The sequence below is a fragment of the Lissotriton vulgaris genome, chromosome 3_1 (genome assembly GCF_964263255.1).
Source record: "Lissotriton vulgaris chromosome 3_1, aLisVul1.2, whole genome shotgun sequence".
In the NCBI taxonomy this organism is placed as follows: domain Eukaryota; kingdom Metazoa; phylum Chordata; class Amphibia; order Caudata; family Salamandridae; genus Lissotriton; species Lissotriton vulgaris.
In genome coordinates, this window is record NC_141689.1 from 1,973,349,960 (window position 1) to 1,973,360,924 (window position 10,965).

The window sequence follows — 10,965 nt, forward strand, 5'->3', positions numbered from 1 at the left end:
ATATGCCAACTGGGGGGTGGATTCATTAATATAATGGGCGGAGAGGGACTTGTGTGGCCTCCCTCTCAGGCTGATTTCGGTCCCGGGGATCGCCACCTACCTCCTGGGCCTGGCCATACACAAATAGGGGGAGGGGGTTGTGAAGCTCTTCTCCCCAGGCCATTTTCAGCTTTGGGGAATCCAACCCCAGGGGCTTGGCTGGGCAATCAAAATGCAGGGGAGCCACGCGGTTCCCCTCCCAGATCCATTAATGGCCCTGGGAACTAAGCTTGGGCGAATTTTGCCATTCGCGATCCGCGAATTTGCGGATTTGCGAATTCGCGATCCGCAAAATTCGTGAATTTTTGCGAATTTGTGGATTTTTGTTTTTTTGCGTGTTCACGGGGTTTTTTGCATGTTCGCGGGGATTTTTGCGTCTTCGCGAGCCGCTTGCATAGCGAAGTTACCCATGCAGTCATTTATGGGAGAGGGAGAGAGAGAGAGATAGATAGATAGATAGATAGATAGATAGATAGATAGATAGATAGATAGATAGATAGATAGAAAGAGAGGGAAAGAGAGAGGGAGAGAGAGAACGAGAGAAAGAAAGAGAGGCCGGATCTCTGAAGGGCCAGATTCCTGAAATGCCCCTACAGAACATACAGCTTTTTATTTTTAGCAACATGCATATGAAAATTGTGCTGTAAAGGTCTCTTTTAGTTTAACCCCTCCTGACAACTCAAAATGGGTGTATTTGCCATCCTCTCCCTTCTTCCTGTTTTTTATATCTGTAAGTGCTTCCTGATGAGGTTTAATTCCTTGGACAGGTGCCTCGTTGCCTACTTGTAACTATTCTCTGACCCTGCTTCAAGGGTTAGAGCAGGGTCAGAGAATAGTTCCAAGTAGGCAACGAGGCGCCAGGAAGCAATTAGCAGCAGGTGTCCAAGTTGAAGTTAATTTGTTTGTAACCCTTTTGTAAAAGGTTACAAAGAAATTAGGTTCAACTTCTGCACCTGCTGCTGTAACCCTTGCTTGGCTGAAAATTCGTCCCCCCTGATTCGCGGATTTTACCGCGATTTCGCGAGATTCGCGGATCGCGAAATCGCGGAAAATCCGCCCGCGAAACGGATTTTACGCCCACCCTTACTGGGAACCTCATCTACCAGGGCCCACCCCGGGGACATAGCGTGTTTGCTCTTGCTTTGCGGGAGCAATTTAAAGCTCCCACCAAGCGAGGGCAAACAGTAAGTCCACTCCCAGTGCAGGGGAGCAGGAAAAATGCTCCCGCCCACTGGAAGTAGACTTTTTATCAGGAAAACTGATGAAAAAATTGCTCCCACATGCACAGAGCAGCATTTGTTGCTGCTCTCTGCGTGCTGGAGCAGTGCCGGCTTACGATGGAGGTGAGGAAACGGCAAGGACTGCTGGGGCATTGGGCCTCCCGTTGCAGCCCACAACAAGAGCATGGTGGCCACCCTTAGTTGGCTGGGCCCCTGGGAAAGAAATTAGCCAGTGAAGGGGTGCCGCTCTGCCACCTCTACCCCCATCATAGCAGGTGCTTCAATTGAAGCTCCACTTCTGTAAAGGACAAATGATCCTAACTTCATGGTTTTAGATCAGAAATCTGAGATCTGAAATCTGTAATGGAGGTGAATGAAAGATCGATCTATTGTAGCACAATCTATTCTGTAGTGGCTGTGACGAGTGGGTTCTTTCTTATTAGCTCCTGGTGAGAGCAGAGTCCAAGGTTCTCCCTTTCAATTACCCTGAATATGCAAATGCCCAAATCATCTCCAAAAGCTCCAGCCGTTTGGCCCTGCCTCGTTTTCCTTAGTAGTATTCGAAGGTCTTCCGACAGCTTACCAAAAGACCCCCATGTGCATTTCCGGCCGATTTTGATGACGCATTCTTGATGCAGATGAATATGAGGACATTGTCACTAAACAAAGAAGCACTTATTATTTATTGAGCGCATAGCTACCCTAAGGCAACCCAGCGCTAGCAGCAGGACAGCAGGTGACTGAGAAGATTATAGGGTGGCATTTTGAAACAACCATGTTTTAAGAAGCTTTCGAAACGGAAGATGGCGAGACTCTGAGCTAAGATGTAGGAGCAGGGTGTTCCAGGGTCTAGCCACATTGTAGAGAAGGACTTACCTCCAGCTCTTATCCTCTTAGTTTTGGGAATGACCTCTAAGTTTAGATTAGCCTAGCGAAGGCATTTCCTAGGGCAGTAGAAAGTAATGAGAGAGCTATTGATTACTGCCCCCCCCCCCCCACATAGGGTCTTGTGGGCTATACACAAAGATTTAAATTGTATTCTTTCTGAGATTGGCAACCAGTGTAGGGTCTTCTTAGCCGGCTTAGCCGACTGAGATTTGGGAATGCCGAGCAACAACCGAGCAGTCAATTCTGAGCGACTTGGAGTTTCCTTATTTTTGATTTAGGTGCTCCCAGGTGGAGGGAATTCCCATAGCCCAAACAAGTGAGGACCACAGCCTGGACCAGAATTCTTCTTCCCCATGGGAAGGAGAGGGAGAACTTTCCGAAGCAGTCTAATAATGCCAAAGCAAGCGTCTGCCAATTTCACTGCTTGGTGGTTGAATTTAAAGGAGTTATCCAACCAGATGCCCAGGCTTTTGATCTTAGTGTTAGGGTTTGGGGCAGGGCCAAGGCAGATTAGCCAAGTGTATTTAAAATCTGTGTTAGTCGCGTTGCCCAAGAGCATAAGTTCTGTTTTTTCTCCATCGAGCCTAAGAGAGGAGTGTTCCATCCATCCAGACTGGATTCAAAGGTCAGAGGGCGAGTTCTAAGAATGATTGAGGTCAACTACTAACTGCGTATCGTTCTCATACGTGATGATTTACTAATAGTTAAGACTTACTTATCGATAAGAGGAAGTATCCTCATTTTGTGGAGATTCACTTCTTTGTAATTGCGTGCTCTTCTCTAGATGAGGACTCATGGTATCACAGATTTCTGGAAGAAGATGCGCAAGGTAATCAGCTTGAGTGGCCAGGCCCTACAGCCAACCACTAACTGCACATGGTCAAAGGCTATGCATGGCGGTGATTGGATTAATATACATTAATTAAATACAACTTTACGTTGAAAAAACATTGAAATTCACTGAAAAAAAAGGCTACAGGGATGGTATAGTTAGGAAATACCATAAAAAAAGTTATAGTTGGGTTCGGATTTTACACACACAACACCATAGAAATTCAGCAGTTATAGTTAGAGTGATCCCAAGTAACTGTAACTCGTTCCCTAAGGTAACTATAACTTGCACCCTCACCATGCACTGCAAATTACTCTACAAAGTATATCACTCATAACATCTTCTATGATATCATTGATAATATCACTGCAGCATTTGCAGTAAAAATATTGATCAGAAATCTGTACATGGCTGGGGCTCAAGTTTTTGTTACCTTAGGGAATGAGTTATAGTTACTTGAGATAATTCTAACTATAACCGATAAATGTCTATAGTTTTATGTGTGTAAAATCTAAATCTAACTAGTATGTCCCTCTAAGCTTTGGCTTTTTAGTGTATATATATGTATATATATATATATACATATATATATATATATATATATATATATATATATATATATATATATATATATATATATATCCGTTCCACCTCATACTTTCTAGTACAAATGCACTCTCAGCAATAATCTCCGTCAAACAATAGTATGGTTTTGGAAGACTTTATTCCATATCAAGCTAAACTGTCAAAAAACCCAACACGTTACGGTGATACACTCGCCTTGGTCACGGGTGATTTGTTTGTATCTTTAGCCGACATTAAATAAAGAAAAAAGTGCAGCAAAGTTACGAATGTGAACATAAACATAGGACTATGCACACAGAGAAGCCTTTCGGCCATCTTAACACGGTAAACATTTCATCTTTTTACGTGTTTTCCAATACTCAACAGAGCCATTCTTTGAGCAATAAACCATTTATAATGCACAGTGCTTATATTAGCAACACCTAGCATATTTCTTTAAATTTATGGCAACAATCATAAGTTTGTAATTATTCGGTGTCATGCTGTCGTATTCATGACAACACACGGACCAACATGCGTTTGCTAGGAAAATTACACAACAACTTATAAAACCCAAGTGGGATTTCACTTAATTCAAAATGATCCTAGTGTGTCAATACAATCCCAGAAAAAGAGTAAACAATCCCAAGTGGGTATTTATATCACCTCGAACACTGGACATTTCATAGACACAATAACGAATTCATATTATTCCCCAGTGGGTAAACAATTAATCGGTAAATGCATAAATTCCAATTCAAAATCGTCATTCGTGTTCATTGTAGGCAACAATTCTGACTTCTAGGAATTGTCCAGAATTCTCATATTTCTTATAATTTTCAGATTTTTCAGACAAATTTTCATATTTGTGCACCTGAAAGAAAATTGAAACATCTATTGGTGGCTCATTCTTTCTTGTAAATGTTCACATTCTTAAATCAGTGAATTAAAATTCATTTAAAATGATCTAGGAAGTTAGAGGAAGGATAAAGAAGGCATGTATAATATAGCAAATATGACCTCAAAACAGCAATTTTACCATTTGTAACATTTTTGACCATATACATATATATAATATATGTACTCTTACAACATAGCTACACTCCTAGGAACCAGTTCATCTCCTCTTCGGAGTTCAACCCTTCCGGAATCTTAGTGTTTAGCTCTAGAATAACTTTAGACTCCATTTGTCGCAGCTTACGGATTCTGTCACCACCTCTGTTAGACTGGGGGACTCTATCAATCACAAAGAACCGTAAAAGGTTGCGATTCCCATTGTGCAGCTCTTCAAAATGATGAGCTATTGGAGACAATTTGTCTTTATTGGCAATTGCCCGCATATGCTCTAGTATTCTTTTCTTTGCGGGGAACATCGTGCTCCCAACATATTTCTTTTCAAAAGGGGCACATAAGAATGTAGACTCAATAGTCTGATAGACATGTTAGGTGTTTTTCAATCTTTTTCTCAGTTTTGGATAGTGGAAAGTAAACAGTTTTTACATTGGAACTATGTTTGCATGCTTTGCATTTCATGCAAACATAGAAACCCTGTATCTCCCTGGACGTTGATTTCCGCAAAGAGATCTCATTTTTACAGAGTTTGTCTTTTAGAGAGTTACTCTTCCTATAAGTCACGTTAGGGGAATCCTTCAACACATCGGTTAAGGTAGGTTCTGTGTGCAGTATTTTCCAATGTTTGTTAAGACATTTCCGTATATCACCTGATTTGGAATTAAAGGTGGAAATGTATCTGATGATACCGTCTTCAGGCTCTCTTTTTTTAGGAACTAGGAGGTCAGCTTGAGTCAGGTTTGATGCTTTAGAGTAGGCATCCTTGATACATCTTTGCCCATAACCCCTTTCGGTGAAACGTTGTTTCATCACCTGACACTCCTTCTGATATTCAGATTCATTACTACAGTTTCATCGGGCACGAAGAAATTCCCCGTAGGGAATACTGTAGATTAAAGATTTCGGATGGCTACTCTCTGCATATAACAAGGTGTTACTAGCAGTTTCCTTGCGGTGAAGACTCGAAGTTAACCTGTTGTTGGCCACAGTAATCTCAATATCCAAAAATATTGCCTTTTCTTTACATATTGTGCCCTCAAATCGCAAATTGGCATCATTATCATTCAAATATTGAATGAATAATATGGCTTGTTAATGGCTTCCCTTCCAGACGACGAACAGATTGTCTATATACCAGAACCATGAAACCACATGGTTGTAATAGTTGTCATAGCGACTGGGCACTTGCCGCTCCCACCACCCCATGAAGAGGTTGGCGTAACTTGGAGCAAAACAAGTGCCCATCGCAGTCCCCTGCTTTTGTCTAAAAAACAATTCATTAAAAATAAAAATAAAATTTCCAGACAAAATTGAATCATTTGTAAAAGCATATGATTATGGTCAAAAAACGAGATGGAGCGAAATTTCAGATAGTACTCGCATGCTTTCAAGCCATCAATATGCTTGATGGATGTATAAAGGCTGTTAACATCCAAGGTTATCAACAAAAAATGTTCTTCCCATGTGATCTTACTGATTTTATTGAGAAAATCACGGCTGTCTTTTAGGTAAGAAGGTAAACCTTCTACAAAAGGGCGTAAAAAAAAGGCTATGTATTGGGATGTCCTTTCCAATAGGGAGTCCATAGAGGAGACAATTGGTCTCCCAGGCGGTTGTTCAGAGTTTTTATGCAATTTGGGCAGTAAATATAATATTGCCACTTTGGGTGTGCGGTTAAGCATAAAAGAGTATTCTTCCCATTCCAGGAGTTTACTTGTGTGCCACTCTTTAAGTATTTGATGGTATTTAGTAGTAGATTCCTTGATCTCATTATTGGAAGTCTGTTCATAACAGTCCGTATCCATTAGCTGCCGCATACCTTCTTTAATGTAGTGACTTACATTTTGAACAACCACATTCCCCCCCTTATCTGATTGATGGATAGTGATGCTTTGATCCATCTGTAGACTTTTTATCGCCAATCTCTCTTGTTTCGATAAGTTATCTCTATTCCATTTCCTCTTTCTTTTTACCATATTTTTCAAATCCTTAATCACCAAATCTTCAAAGATATCAATTGCACACGGGGGTAGGGTAGGGTTAAACATCGATTTTGGCTTAAAGTTATTTGGGCAATTCAAGTTAACAGTGAAACCCAAGGCTACCGCATCAGGCGGTGTGGAGTTCCTTTAATACAATCAGGGCTTCAACTTCATTAACCGATTCTACAGCTGGCACCACATTTTTTGTTGGTATTGTACTCTTTACTTTCAATTTGTGCCACTTACAAAGCCTTAATTTGCGCGTGAACTTGAACTTGTGAACTTGAACTTGTACAAGTCTATTCTTTCTTGGGAGTAAGAAAAATCAGTAGTGGGACAGAAGGAAAGCCCGAAACTTAAAACATCAAATTCAACATCAGTAATCACTCTATTTGAAAGATTTACCACATTCTTTGTGTTCCTCATTTTCCTCGTTGTTTCTTTTGTCCTCTCGTCTCCACTCCTGATGCCGGGCTTGTGGTTTTTCCACCAGCCGCCCCTCCTTGTTGATTTGAGGTTGTGGGCATTCCTCCTGTTTGCCTTCCTCTTCCTCTGCCGCGTCCGGTAAAGCCCCTTCCTCGCCCCCGGCCACGATCTATTTGCCAGCTTTGAGAGTTTTGGTTTTGGTTCATCATGCGAAATTCCTTCCAAAAATTTAGCAGAGTATTGGGTGCTTTTTCTGGTAGCACAGTCCCATCATCTGAAACATTGCTTTCGCTTATTTCACTTTCTGCTCCTTCCATCGTTGCATTACTCGTGGTAGCTTTTTTATTTATGTTGTCATACTTTTTACTGAACTTAAAGATCCTGCCAGATTGATAATCGATTTTATCTCTCAAGAATTTTCGTTCTTTTTTCATGATTATTTCTTCCTCGTGCTTCATGATCCTTTTAGATATTTCTTCCATTTTGGTTTTAAAGGTTTCATCACTTTCTTCCTTCTCAATCTCCTCTTTTAAATCCACAATCATTTTCAAGACTGATGCGGGTTCCTTCCATGCAAACTTTATAAGTATTGACAGCATGCGGTTCGAACAGTCCATTAAATTAGCTGCCCATTCATTGGCCAATTGAGGGTCCTGATCTTCATATGAGGGGGCAATATGTATTCTGATACCTCTGGGTACTCGTTTTTCTTCTTGATATGTTTCTAAAGTAATTGCCTTCCACCACTTGGAGAGTTCTTTGGGCATCAGTTTTTCTAACTTTGTATACTTTTGATTCAAAGAGGTTAACGTGGCATTTTTATATTCACTCATACTCGTTTGTCCTGCATTTTGTGTAAACATAGTTTCGGCTCTCAGCCTCCTTCGTGCTTCCATATCTTGTTCCATGGTTTGGCTTATTGCGATATGACACGTGTTTTTTAATCATCTCAAGTTTTTCTTACCTTAGGGAATGAGTTATAGTTACTTGAGATAATTCTAACTATGATCCTAGTGTGTCAATACAATCCCATAATAATATGAATTAGTTATTGTGGCTATGAAATGTCCAGTGTTCGAGGTGATATAATTACCCACTTGGGATTGTTTACTCTTTTTCTGGGATTGTATTGACACACTAGGATCGTTTTGAATTAAGTGAAATCCCACTTGGGTTTTATAAGTTGTTGTGTAATTTTCCTAGCAAACGCATGTTGGTCCGTGTGTTGTCATGAATACGACAGCATGACACCAAATAATTACAAACTTATGATTGTTGCCATAAATTGAAAGAAATATGCTAGGTGTTGCTAATATAAGCACTGTGCATTATAAGTGGTTTATTGCTCAAAGAATGGCTCTGTTGAGTATTGGAAAACACGTAAAAAGATGACATGTTTACTGTGTTAAGATGGCCGAAAGGCTTCTCTGTGTGCATAGTCCTATGTTTATGTTCACATTCGTAACTTTGCTGCACTTTTTTCTTTATTTAATGTCGGCTAAAGATACAAACAAATTACCCGTGACCAAGGCAAGTGTATCGCCAAAACGCGTTGGGTTTTTTGACAGTTTGGCTTGATATGGAATAAAGTCTTCCAAAACCATACTATTGTTTGACGGAGATTATTGCTGAGAGTGCATTTGTACTGGAACGTACGAGGTGGAACGGATTTACACAGGGCGACCTTGTGCCCTGGTTTTGCACCGACGCCAAAAGAGTCCCGGTCACAACACAAGGACAGTAGCAAGGATATATATATATATATATATATATATATATATATATATATATATATATATATATATATATATATATATATATATATATATAATTTCATTGTCTAAGCAGTTGAAAACCCCTTGAATAAGTGTTGCAGATCTCCAGGGATCCCAGGACCACAGATTAAGAAGTGTTGTGCTAAAGAAAATAGAGTAGTGATCCTTGGGGCCACAAATCATCAGTACACTAATTATTAGGTTATGGGCATACGTTTCCAGAATGTGGGTAAGCCCCCTCTTGCCTACCAGAGAAACAAGACTTGATAGAATGGTTTTGAAAATGCCGACATTAAATATACACATTAAATCTTCTAATGGATACAATATGTATTTAGAATTCATACAAAGACAGAGATACAGTTTTGATGAGAACAATGCTTTTTTTTATTTCTGTTTCATATGTTCCAGTTACTGATTGATGGTGTAAAGCCATTCATGATGCACAGCCAACAGGTGTTTCATCCCCTGGTGGCACGCAGGCCTGAGACTTGTTCAAAACTGCAGAAGACACATATCATCATATTTGTCAGGTTGTTGACATCCTATTGATTTACCCTGAAAATAGCAAACAAACATGTGAACACAATTTGAGCTCCATTCAGTAGAGTACAGCAAACATGAAAAAAGAGGTCAATTGATGGCAATTCCAGTTGATAAGTGTTGTTTATGTGGCAATGATATACCATTGTTCTAGAAACAAAGGGGCATATTTATGAGCACCCTGTGCCGCCGGAGTGTCACTTTTTGTAACGCTCCTGCGGCACAAAGTACTAAATCATATTTAGGAGGTCACGCAAAGTCTCCGCCTGCTTCCTCACTCTGTGCATGCTAAGTAAGATCTTCAAGTGGCTACCCCAATACACAACATGCACCATAACACAAGCCCTCATCACCAGCTAACTGGACTATGGGAAAGCCCATTACAGAGACTTCATACCATTCTGCAGCACACATAGAAAGAGGAAAACTCCTCTTAGGATTTCTTTTGTGAAGGAAGGTGTCCCTTCCTGCACAAAACAATCCTGCAGACAATACAGGCTCCCTTGCACCATAGTGCAAGGGGGCCTGAGTTGGCGCTAGGCTGCCAAAGCGGGGCCAGCGCTAGGGGAAAGGACAGGAATGCATTATATTAGATAGTTAATGTGCATTACTGCCCTTTCACTTTAATGTAGGGCAGTGTAGCAATATGACTTGCTGAATTGCCCTGTGTCAAATCCCCATTAATGAGGCCCTAGGGGCCATATTTATGAGACCTAGTGTTACTTTATGTGACAGTCCAGCGGTGCAAACTGCAAAATCATGTCTATGAGGTCACGCACAGCCACTTTGCGTGGCTTTGATTGGCCTCATAGATATATAGTAAGGCACGGCAGCGCAAATTGCTTCATATTTATTTATTTATTATTTATTTATTTTAAGGTTTTATAGAGCGCAAACTTGACCCGTGAGGGTATCAGGGCGCTTTACATATTCAGAAGTTAGAGAAGAATGCAGTAATTCACAGGACCTGTACAACATATAACTTATAGAAATTACGGGGTCATAAGGTAGGCAGGAGAATCAAACAGGTACTGTACATTTGGGAGGGATAAACTATACATCGGGGAATTTTACCGAGACACAAGTCATACATGGAGCAAATGGTAGGCAGGAGCATCAAACAGGTCATGTACAATTGGGAAAGGATAAACTATACATCGGGATATTTTACCGAGAACGAGTCATACAATAGGTAGTCAATCACACCAGAAGAAAAGTCTCTTAGGCAATGGTCTCTAGGTAGCTGAGGAGAGTCAAGTCAAGTCAAGTCAAAAAGATTTATATAGCGCGCTACATACCCGGAGGGTCTCAAGGCGCTTGAAGAAGGGTGGGGAGTTACTTGTCGAATATCCAAGTTTTAAGTTGCTTTCTGAGTGCTAGATGGTTCTGAGTGAGACGAAGGTGAGTGGGGAGTGAGTTCCAGGTTTTAGCTGCGAGGTAGGAGAAGGATCTACCTCCCATGGTGGTTTTATTGATGCGAGGTACGGTAGCAAGGGCTTGGTTGGAGGATCGTAGCTGGCGGGAGGGGGTGTAGAAGGAAAGTCGTGTGTTGAGGCATTCGGGTCCAAGTTCGTAAAGTGCTTTGTGTGCGTGGGTTAGGAGTCGGAAAGTAATCCTCTTATTGA